Raw genomic sequence first — 12744 nt, 5'->3', positions numbered from 1 at the left:
TGTGCTTAGGGATTGTCCTGCTGCCAAAGAAGTCTGGTTAAGTGTTGTGCTAAGTAATCATCAACTTAGTTTTGTTTTCTCTGGTAACTTGTTTGAATTGATGAAGTCCAATTTATGCAATCCTTTGGGGATGCCAAGTAAGGGGATCAATTGGACTAGCCTATTTGGTTTAATTGCTTGGCGCATATGAAAAAATAAAAAGTTTTTTGTGTTTCAAGGAATAACTTGGAGTTTCTCTAAGACTATTAAATCATTTATTAGCTAGGCTAAGTAGTTTGTTTTAGCTCATAAGAAGGCCTCACCAAGATAGTTTGATATTGCTCTTGACCTACCTTTTTCAAGTAATTGGATTAACTTACATACTGATGGAGTTGTTAAGTTAGGTATAGGTTTTATTACTACTAGAAGTGTGGTACGCGAATAGAATTGGGATTGGATCCTTGGTTTCAATCACTATTTGGGGGACTACTCAGTTTTTATGCTGAGTTTTGGGGTATTTTGGATTGTTTGATTCTTCTTCAAAGACCGAGGGGGTTACAACAAGGTATTTGTCCATGCTGACAGTTTAAAGGTGGTCAATGCCTTTCAGAATAGACACTTGGCTGAATCGACCTCAGCTTTGGTAAGAAGGATTTATCTGATATTACAGACTATGGATCAGTGTAGTATCAGACATGTTCCAAGAGAGAAAAACCAAGTGGTTGGTCGCATTGTTAAGATGGCTTCTGATAGGATAGAAGATGTGTATGTGTTTGGTAACATTCCTGAGTAGCTTGGAGCTAATCTTTGTGCTAATAAAACAAATGACTTTCTCACATATGATGAATTAATTAATTTATTTTTTTGTGTTTTTAAAAAAAAAACTTTTTCCTTTCCTTTTAATAGCTTTTATCGGGGGTATATTGATACTAAATTGACAATCCTTGTTTAATTTTTTTACACATGTTTCATAATTCAAAATAAAAATAACCTCATAAAAGATTTTCTATAAAAAAGCGTAAAAAATAATAAGTAGGTAAGAGTTATTTATCACTTAATATAAAATGTTTTCAATTAATTTAATTTTTTTTCATTTATTTTAATATTATGTTATCCTATAAATATTTTAGGTTTAAAATTTGAATTTTTATTTAGAATAAAGTGAAATGTTTTAAAATTAAGGATAATATGTATAGTATAATTTTTCATAACTTAAAATCTATATTTACCAAACAACCTAATTACATTTTGTAATTAATTTAAGTAATATATAAAAAAAATTATAATTTAAATTCCGCACTTAAGTTTTCAATACATAAATTTAACACTTATTTATATAATTTTTTTAAAATCCTAAAAATAAATTTTAAAAAAATTAAAAAAATTTAATTAATTTCAAGAAAATATTTGAATAGCTAATCTTTTTTACATATTCCATCTAGAGATACGATTTTTTAAAATCCTTACAATTTTATTTGATTTGCCTCACTAAGATAAACATTTAAACTTTAAAAATAATCTTTTATTAAATTATTTTATACTTTTAGAATTTATTTTATTAAGGCTCGGTTTGCATTCACATTACTGCGATATCTTAGAAAACAATATTTATAAATTTTTACAAATATAATTATATCCATATTAGAATTTTTTATATTATATATATTTAATATAATTATTTTATTTTACTTGCCCTATATTTTCTTTCTCTCCTCTTACCTTAATCTAAACTTATCGCTATACTATCTAATTTAACTACAACACTATTTTTACGCTAACACAGATAAACTCATCAGGCATCCAAACTTAACCCTACTCTAAAACAAGAGCGAACCCCTAGTCTAAAACCAGAGTGAACTGAAAAAAGAAAAACACTGACAAAACTAGAAGGGCCTGTAGCAAGTGTTTGACAACAAAGAATCGTACTGGCCTTCCTTCTGGCATCTATTTTTGAACCTTTGGTTTTTGAAGAAACTTGAAGACTGATTGTTGAAAATTACATAGCAAATTTATTTCTATACTTAATTTTAGCTATTCTATCTGAACCTCGCACCTAAATTTGGGGAACCTTTTCCTTTCTTTTTGACCTCTCCTTAGATTGTTTCCTCAGATATTGTTGGGAAAAATTGGGAATCTCCTTATTTTTAGAATTTTCACACTCTCTTCTTTATCTATTATGATTTTCAATTTCCATTTACTCTTTTCTTCTTTCAATTTCCCAAAGCTTCAAATCATCGCATGATTCTGGTGAGTTTAATTCAACCTCTTTTTTATTCTTTATTTTTCTTGTTGAATTAGATTTTTACTGCTCTCTTGAAAGCTTTGGCAAAATCGCTTCCCCCCCCCCTTTTGGTGTAGCATCTCTTTTCTGGGTTTTACCATTTTTTTCTTTGTTTGCTAATTATTTTTTTCCAGAATTTTAAATGCAAACACTTTATTCCATGTTGTAAAAGAAATATAATTAACTAAATTATAAGGTTACTAGTATTTAAATTTTAAAGTAACATAATATAATTAGGAATTGGTTCTCTGTATTGTTTTCTTTAATTAAATAATTAGATCGAATAATTATCTTCTTAGCTTTTTTATATAATTATATTAGAATTTTGATTAATATTTATTTAATCATATTTTTATATTAATTCTGATAATTTCTTCTCAAGAAGTAACCAAAAACATTTGATATGATTATACTTTTGATGGTATTATTTAATTCATACACTCTTTATAATTTTCTTTCTGTAATATGTTTATTTTTATATTATATAAAATTGTTTGATTTTATAGAAATAGGGATCGTATTGTAACTCATTATGTTTATATGTCTAATGTATTTTTACTATAAATTTTAAACATTTTTGTTTGTTTATTACACTTTATGTTAAACTAAATATATTTATTAAATTTACTTTTATATATGTTTTTCTTTTAATAAAAGATTAAAATAAGATATCATTATGAACACATTGACAAATAATCCCCCACTCTGAAAAGTTGAAGTTAATGGAAACGAGAAATTTATTTGCATTGTTTATTTTTCAAAAAAAAAAAAAAAAAACCCCGAAAATATGACATCAAACATTTTTCTTGAATTGCCTATTTTGTCTGTGGTTAATGTTCCGAACTCTACTAATGGCTGCTAGCATCTTGCTTGTCATATGTTGCAAAAGCTTGGATTGTTCTGGTTGTTGGGAGAACCTGATTTGACTTTCCTATGTTCAACTCTTTGACTAGTGTGGCTGTTTCTTTGTTTCAGCTTTCCGAAAATTGTGGTGTTTGTTGCATGCAGTATGATTGAGCAACTAGTTAACATTGTGGTTTATGTGGCCTTTTGTGGTTTCAAATAATATAGGTTTTTTTGATTGAGCTGAACTACTGCCCTTAGTTATTTCTTAAGTAGATTATATTCACTTTGACCGTTTATTTGACACACACTATATAGTTCTGCTTCAGTTGAGTCCAGAATCTTCCTATTTTATGCTATGTGAAATTAAAGTGAAAATTGGCTTGAAAGGTCATTTCACTATTTACCCGAGAAACTGAAATCTTTTAGCACTTTCCATGTTTGCATTGGAAATATAATTTCAAGAAATTGGTACACGCAAAACCTGCTTTCCTCTTATTATTTTTCCATAAAGACTTTTGATGATTGCTTATTCTTTAAACTTTTTGAATATCACTAGTGTGTGTGGTAGTAGTGGTTAGTTCATTGAATGGCTCTAAAATGCCTTTTACATCAGCTATCTTTTTTCCATAGTTTGTCCAATTCTCTTATACCCCATTCCTGATTTTATTTTTTCTTCTTTGATCTATATTGAGTTGGAATAGTTGCTTTATCTGGGTATTTTTCAGAGCTTTTGTTTGACTGAAATTTGTTGGTAGCCATTATGCTTTTGCCAGTAGATTTTATAAACAGCTGTTCATTCTATAACTTGTGTGGAAAAACTTTGCTCTCAAATGTAGCTTTTGAGTGGAGTACTCTTCATCAGCTCTTTATAAGGTTGCCTGTTAATATGTTTGTGCTATTGACTTTGACAGACATAGCAAAAGATGCCTTGTGCCCTTCCACAAACCCATCTATATAATCAGAAAGTGTCAGAGGTTGGACAGACTAACTGGTCGAAGAATTGTTTGCAGCTTAACGGTTCTAGAAGATCATCAGAGGTTAGATACTTTCCTATGCCAATATTAAATTGTTAAGTTATTAGTCTTTTACTTTGTGATCAGCTTGAATAAAATTTTTTTCTATCACTATACATATATTATTCAGGTCTCTGGAATTTCTCCTTTCAATTTGAGGAACATTGACCAGAGGTAATCCAGTTTTGGTTGTTAGATATGTAAGAATATACTTGTATGTTCTACAGCTTTAAATTAAATGTGATTCACCAAAAGTTGCTTTAGGTTGCTTTTTGGAAACCTAAACTTCTTTCCTCCTTTTTTCTTTTGGATAAGAGGTAGGTGGTGTCCAGGGTTCAAACCTGGGTTTAGTGTTAACTATGATTTGAATAAAAGCCCTTTGCCTCTCCACTTGTAGTTCAGTTGAAAACTTGAACTTAATTTAGCTTAAAAGTGGGCAATCTAGCTCATGAAAAAAAATGGCTTTCTTGATCATTTTGAAAATCATGGACCTCATAATTTCTTTTGTTTTAGTAGAGGATTTGGAGTATCTTAACAATTCAGGAAATTTGAAGTTATCTGCTTAAACTATTTTTAATATAAAGCTGTACTGAAACTTAATTAGATTTTAGATAACATTTACTTTCATCATTCACAATTTATATAACAAACTAAATTCAAATCCATCCTCCCAATTCATATTCCAAACATAGAAATTAAAAAAAATTTCTTTTTGTTGGTACTTAAGATAGTGCTTAGGCTGTCAATCTTCATTTTCTTCCTCAAATATTTTTTTCCCTAGATTTCTGCGTTCAATGTGAATGCTTAATAATTGTTTTCAAATAACTCTCTTTAGATACTTTCTCATTTCTTAATATTGTATCTTTCTTTTATATTGTGAAACTAGCTTTTGTGTACTACAAAAAAGAAAATACAAAATTCCAGCTTCAGTACTCTGTAATTGGAATTGAATGAAAAAGAAGTTACTGTTTACTATTAATATTCTGATCAATATGAAAGAAAATCTTTGTTTCAAATCTGTTGAAATCCATCTCTTAAGAAGGGATATTTGGTTAAATGAACTAATTCTTGTGACTTGAAGTAATTCCTTTTCTTTTGAACAAATATCATAGATAAAGTACCTCACATTTTGTTGAAATGACGTGCAAAATGAAGTGAATGAACCTTTCCCTGCTACCGAAAGCTAATAATAAAAAATGAATAAATAAAAAGAAGGAAATAGAGGAGCCAAAAGATTTTATGTTTTTTAATGTATAGAACATATAGACAAATTAATTTCCTTCTTCCAAACCACCAGTTAATGCAAATTATGGTTAGGCCATACTCTTAAAAATTATCTGACAAACACTCTTAAAAATTTCAATTATCTGTTTGCACTGTATATAAACTGTTTGCACTGTATATAAATGTGACTCAAGGGGTTTAAAAATTTTGTACGGACTTGCTAGATATGTTTAGGCCATACTCTTTTAAAAATTTCAATTGTCTATCTCTACTTGGGGTAAATTTATGATTCAGGAAATATGTTTAGTTTGTTGATATATATTGCTAGACATTCCCTACACTTGAATTTTGTGAGGACTTGCTAGATATTTTGACTGGGTCTTTTGCCTGTTAATGTTTTAGGTGTGCCGTTGCGACATTCCCTACACTTGAATCTGATGGGCAGTGGAGAATCTTTGCACTACCCTTGCAATGCTTTGATCACACTAACCATTTAAGATCTGGAAATCAGGTGAATATGAATGACCTGCATCTGGTCTCCTCTTCATCTGTCAATTCATTTATGGTTGATAGATGGAAGACACAGAAAGGGCCCCAACCTGCAGTTACTTATCCTGGCAAGCCATTTAGAGGCAGAAGCTTTTCTGGATCCAATGTCCAACATCAATTTCGCAACAAGACCTTTGCTGGTAAAATAAATAAATTTAGTGAAGTGTCAAGCAATTCTTCCTATCATTGTTCCATCACTTGCAATGATTCCTCTGCTGTTACGTCAAAAGGATTTAATGCTATGTTCATTGATTGTTCCAAGGAAAACAAGTCCAAAAGGAGAAATTCACAAAAGCGGACAAAAAAGAAGGGAAAACATAAAAAGAAACAGTTCTGTGATGTTGGCTCTACGGAGTCAGAAGTATACCCGTGCAAGTTCAGCATCTGAAATCTGTGATAATAATGACATAGATTGTTGTATAGTAGTATCAGGTGCAACTTCACCAGAAGTTTCACCCTCTGATGGCTTGCAGAAAGCAGCAATGGTGCTGTTACAAGTTCTGGTTCACCAAATATAAGCACATCTGATGTTGACGAAGTGGATATAACTGGATCTGTTGTACCTACTCAAGTTCAGAAGTTTCCTAGGGAGCATCATATAAATAATTCTAAAATTGGCAGTGAAGACCAGCAACTTTCCTGGTGTCAAGGAGCTATTGAGAGGAAACATCTTTCACATGTGGGCTCTCTAGAAGGTTTACATGAGAAGGATTTCTCTGATATGCATAATTCTCTAGCCTTGGACTCAATTTCTGTTGGTTCAAACAGTGAAGACAGTACAAGTGCTGGTCATATTGTGAAGCCATTTAATGACAACATCCATGAAATCAGTCAATCAGAGCTACCAGGTTCTGGTACCAAGAAGGACTCCTATCATCAAAAATCATTATGTGGTACTATAGAAACCCATGAGTATATGGGGGAAAGCAAGCATGGTCTGGCTCATAGCAGCCTTGGTGGACAAATGGTGGCATCGGGCAAGAGGGGTAAGAAATTTAAATGTATTCCTGGGAGTCCTACTACTTGCAAACCTGGAACTATGGGAAGCTTGCATGGTCGAATGATAACAGTGAACAGTCAGTCTGTTTGGCAAAGGGTTCAGAAGAATCCTGTAGAGAAATGCCGCACTGAATTGAAGAAAACAGGTCCGATTTGCTCAGAGTTTGATGTTTCTTTAAAGGATGCTCCTGTGCTGAAAAGAAATCCTAATGCTACCAATGTAACAAACTTATCTATTACCGATGGCAAGAGGAAGCCAAAAAGCATGGTTCCTAGGAAGTTCAAAAGAAAAGTTATTCCAGCATCAAAACAAGAAAACAACAGTTTTTCCAGGAAGGAATGTCATCTCAACAAGGTAAATTTAAATGCTCATGTGAAGACTAGCATGCCAAAAAGTGCTATTAGATGTTTCAAATCCTATGTATGACCATGTATTAACTAAAAATCTTTCAAGGTCTTTTTCTCAGGTTGATTGTCCAAGGCTTGGGACCATGAAAACTGAATCAGTTAACAACTTTCAAGCTGGTCCAAGCAGCGCAGAACCATGTGACACTGTCTGTGGTACTGGTTTAGGTTTGAATAATCTATGTGTAGAGAATCAAGACAGCTTGCTGCAAAAGTCATTTGTCCCTTTGGATCAGCTAAATTTGCTTGAGGAACAAACTCCAGTTCATGTCCCTCATCTGATGGTGAATAGTGTTGCTCAAATAGAAAAAGGAATTTCTCTGGCTGAAAATGGCAAGGAAAGCCATACTTCGGGTTCTGTTATGCAGAAATGAATACCCATTAGGATAAAGGATCGTGGATTGAAAACATCTTCTAAATCTGCCAATTTGTCTTTGGAACATGCTAATGGGCCAGATGCTGAAGATTGGACTTCCAAAAATACCTTTGAGGAGAACATTACTTCTTTTTCTGAAAATCTTTCTTCTTCTGTGAATGCTAGAACACTATGTAGGATTGGGAAGGATCCAGGACATGGAATTAGTTTTCTCGAAAATGGGAACAATATTAAAAAATTGAGGAATCTTGATGCTTGTGTAAATGAGAATGAAAACAATCATAGTGGGGCTGATTACTTAATTGATGAAACCAGAGAACAAGATTTATCAGCAGTTGCAACTGATTTAAACAAGATGGCAAAGGCATTGGATGATGTCTACAGGGCACATATGGCATCTGAAGCTGTTCAGATGGCCACTGGGTGTCCCATTGCTGAGTTTGAAAGGCTTCTTCACTTTTGCTCTCCAGTTATTTGTCATTCATACAGTTCATTAGGTTGTCAAACTTGCTTGTTGGACCAGGTTCCTAGTGCTCCATTGTGTAGACATTAGACACCAAACATCCCATTGGGATATCTGTGGCAGTGGTATGAGAAACATGGCAGATATGGATTAGAAATAAGGGCAGAAGATTATAAAAATCCAAAAAGATTGGGTATTGATCAGTTTGCATTTCGTGCCTACTTTATTCCTTACTTGTCAGCAGTTCAACTTTTCAGGAACAGTAAAAGTCATTCCACCCAGAATAACACCAGAATTTCTTCTCCTGGTGTTTCTGTGACTTCTGATATCAGTTCCACTTCAAGAAACTCTACTAATTGTGGTCCCATTCCAATATTTTCAGCACTTGTTCCACAGCCTCACACTGCAGAACCAAGTAGTCAGTTGCAAGTTGATGATGTGTTTAGATCAGAACCTTCTCCAGTTTCTCTTGAAGATATGTTGCCTGTTAAATCAGTTGATATTTCACAGTCTGATTGTCTTGAACTGGCCTTTGAGTACTTTGAATCTGAACAGCCTCAACAAAGACGGGCATTAAATGAAAAGTAAGTGTTAATTGTATTTCTTTAGTAGTTTACCTTTGAAATTTCACTTCAGTTAGCTAAATTTATTTATTTTAGTAGTTTCTGTTATGCATCAAGTTTCCTCCCCAAGTTGAATCTACTTTTCATGCTTCTTGGTTTCCTTTCAACCCTTTCCCTTATTCTCCCTTGAGACCTGCTAAGCATGTGTGTAATAATTTGCCATTTTGGTTGCGTGGATACAGATTTTGATGTTAAATACTCATAAAACTTTACATTTACTATTCTTGGCCTCTCATGCATTTGATGAGTGGAATCATCATCTGGCTGCACTTGCTTCGGAGAGAATGCTAGGCTGAATGCAGTAGAAAGGTTCTTTTAGGCTATAAGTCTTAGGTGGGCTTTTGTTTTATGCTGTTTTTGTGCATGTTCTTGCTGTTGCTGCTTTGTTATTAATGATATCTATAATTCACTATCCTTGTTTTGATTAAAAGCAAACAAGCATTTAATTGTGGGACAGCAGGTGAAGATACAGGTTGGCATATATTTAATTAGTCACTATAGTTTGGTTTAACCCTATTCTCTTGTTGGCAGCTTCAGGAAGCTTTATTTTGCAAATGAAGTAACAAGTCTATTTTCGTGGTTCTGTTTGTTTCAGGATACAAGACCTGGTTAGAGATGATGCATCCCCTCAGTGCAAAATGTATGGAGATCCAGTTTATCTGAACTCCATAAATATACATGATTTGCATCCGCAATCTTGGTTAGTGATAAAATATGCTTCACTGAACTAAATATGATGCATCTTTTGGTTTTATTTTAGATAAGATGAAAGTTCTGTATTAACTAGATATACCAATACTTGTTTTAATATTCGGTTGTTCTATATTTCAGGTATTCTGTTGCATGGTATCCTATTTATAAAATCCCAGATGGGAATTTCCGTGCAGCATTTTTGACTTACCATTCACTTGGCCTTTTGGTTCGTAGAAGATCCAAGTTCGATTACCCTAGTGTGGATGCATCTATAGTATCTCCTGTTGTAGGTCTTCAGAGTTACAATGCTCAGGTACCCATAATAAATTACTCAATTACTATCATTTTGAATATAAACTTTGATACTTTTGGTGGCTTTGCAGGGCTCTTTTTTCTTTTTCTAATAAGAAAAACAGACTTTAAGATGTGTTGCCTAATTTTTTTGTTTGGCAAACATCCAACTGTACTTTGATGTATTTCTTTTAGCTTAATATGGACATGCACTAATCCTTAACTTGGATAGGTGCTTCTTGAACATTAACCAGGCTTGGTTTGTGAGATGTAAGCAGTCATCTGTATTTACTGTTTTGTTTCTAATAGACAAAAGCAGCCTTATAAATTTTTTTAGTTCTACTTTAATGACAGGGTTTTTTGGCTGGTTTGTTTGAATTTTACATCCACATATGAAAATCCCAACCTAGAAGAGTCTAAAGAGTTAGTTATGTAATTCTCTGTTATTGGAATAATGAATTTTATTTGGGTAAATATATCTTTTGGTACCTGAACTTGGCTTCATGGTTAACTTGGCTTCATGGTTCAAATAAGTCATTTATTGTAAGTACTAATTTGGACCAAAAAGCCAAGTTAAAAAAAAATAAATTTAGGTATCAAATTGAACCTTAAAAGACAAGTTCAAGTACCTAATTGGACTGAAAAGAAGCTTAGGTACCAAATTGAACCTTGAAGCCAAGTTCAGGTACTAAAATATATATTTGTCCATTATATTTTGCGTGAGTGATTATTATTTTGGGACATTCTAAATAATTAGAATAACATTCAAGTTGAAATTGGCAGAAGCACTCTATATATGTTGGTACCTGTATCCGTATATACCTGATTAAGGAGGTTCAGAAAAGGTAGGATCACGGATGCAAAGTTACCTAATTGGGTGATTCTACTTCACCCATTTCATCAGCATCCCATATTACTGTCTTCTTCCAGTCATTTGCACCGGATACAGAAGCAACTGTATTGTTTAAAACTTTCTAACTGATGTTTGTTCATGTTCAGAAGTCAATATAAACTTTTTTGGTATGTTATCTTAGTTCCCTATCAAAATAGATGTGCTTATTGGTATTGCTTGAGTGTCAGGGCGGTGCTAGAGGGCTGCAGGTAGGGCCTTTGCTGCCCCCCCCCCCCCCCCAAAATGAAAAATTGTTCTTCTAGCCCCTTCTAAAAATTGCAAACGTTCAAGTTAATTCAATAGTAAAGTTGCATTTTGTCCCCCTTCCCCCTTCCAGAAAAAAAAAAAAAGCTTCACCTCTTGAGTCCATACCATGAACAATGACATTAAAAGAGTATCCTATGCTTGAGCCCTTAGATAAAATCGGAACTGGAATTGATTGGTGAAATTTAGCTGATTAGCTTTGAATATGGAGAATGCATCTCTTGTCTCTTGAATAAAAAATCTGCATCCTAACCTCATTGATCAAGATACATGAATTGAGTTTGCCTTTATTGATTAGTTATTATCTTTGTTGTTGTTTATTCTATTTAAGTAGTGTATTATAGAACTAGGTTCCAATAGTAAACATTCCATTCGTGTAATACTGCATAGTACAAGAATCATGAAATTATCTATTTGTTGATTATGAAATAATAATGTCCTTGATCCGGTCTAATATGCAAAGCATATCTTCTTATTTTTGTCACCGTCTCTTCAGGTAGTTATTAAATTTTGTTTTGCTGCTGCATTTGTAATGTAGTGCATCTATTTTTAAAGATGATGGATTCTTTAATCAGAAATGCATCTCACTTGAACAGGGTGAATGCTGGTTCCAGCCGAGGCACTCTACAATAAATGATATTTGTGGAAACCAGGGATTAAGTCCATCCTGGATACTGAAGGAGCGATTAAGGACTCTGGAGGAGACTGCATCTCTTATGGCAAGGGCAGTTGTCACCAAGGGAAATAAGACATCGGTTAACAGGCACCCTGACTAGGAGTTCTTTTTCTCAAGGCAACAATAGTTAATTTCGTGCAACTCAACAAGTAATCTTATTCAGCTAGTTCAGCAACATCCAGGTAGAAGCTAACCTTGTTAGGGGTCAGTGAATGCACCATTTCTGTACAGTTTGTCTGTGTTCCTTTGTTTTGATTTTGAAGGACTGTTAGTCTTCGAATTTTCAAATAGGGTGGGTGCATAGCTTTTAGCGTACTGCTAAATAATGTAAATAAGTTTGTTTGATCAAAGTTTAAAGTTTGCCAGTTTATACTCGTCAAACTGTGACCATGCACATGCCGGTTTTGCATTAGCTAAATAAAATAACTTGAAATCTTGAATAGAGTCAGTTTGGATGTAGATGAAGTAGGAGGGAATGGGAAGCATGTCTCCATTTTGGTTGAGAGGGAAAGAGAGGGATGGAAGTGGAAAGAGAGTTATTTGAATTTTTCTTTTTTCTCTAAAATATTTTGTTCGTCATTTGTGATTGAAACATATACAAATTTCGAACATAGATGCTCGGATAGTATGACTATATGAAAACAAATAGAATATTTGTGTATTCCATGTTTACATGCATTCGTATAATTGTACTGTCTAAACTTGTAGAATCTAGTATTTTGATAGCGAGGGAGCAGGGGCCTTTCCTAGGGTTGGTGATGATGAGAAAATAGGATGGAGAGAGATAACTCTTAACTAGATTTATAAACCATAAACTTGTATATCTGATAAGGTAGCATTGCCATTGATGAATATCTATCATCTCTGGGTTGAAAGTAGTGAATTTAATTGACAAGCAATTAATCAAGTGGAATGGAGCTTCTTTCTCGGCTATGGCTTCTCTCCCACATGCATACTTAATCCCAAGTTGAACTTGTAAGATAATTAAAAGAAAACTACAAATTGATTTCTAACATTATTGAAATTGTTGTTAAAATGTTATTGAATTGGTGGTAAGCGCTTTAACGGTTTTTTCATATTATTATTATTATTTAGCTACTCTTTTAATTTTCTCTAGAAGGTTTTCTTCTCCAATACTAACCCCTAAAACAAGATTTTTGCCGCCACTAA

General features: G+C 33.2%; 1 non-coding gene across 1 annotated transcript; it reads left to right on the top strand.

Moving 5' to 3' along the window:
• The first annotated feature begins 1744 nt into the window (after positions 1-1744).
• On the top strand, positions 1745-12014 carry LOC107920390 (uncharacterized). The gene is made up of 9 exons (XR_005922665.1): positions 1745-2226; positions 4018-4143; positions 4250-4293; positions 5746-6274; positions 6356-7246; positions 7359-8719; positions 9354-9458; positions 9590-9764; positions 11495-12014. It is a non-coding gene; the product is annotated as an uncharacterized protein (transcript).
• Positions 12015-12744: the final 730 nt, after the last annotated feature.

The sequence above is a fragment of the Gossypium hirsutum genome, chromosome D13 (assembly GCF_007990345.1).
Source record: "Gossypium hirsutum isolate 1008001.06 chromosome D13, Gossypium_hirsutum_v2.1, whole genome shotgun sequence".
NCBI lineage: Eukaryota > Viridiplantae > Streptophyta > Magnoliopsida > Malvales > Malvaceae > Gossypium > Gossypium hirsutum.
This window is presented reverse-complemented; position numbering and strand designations above follow the sequence as displayed.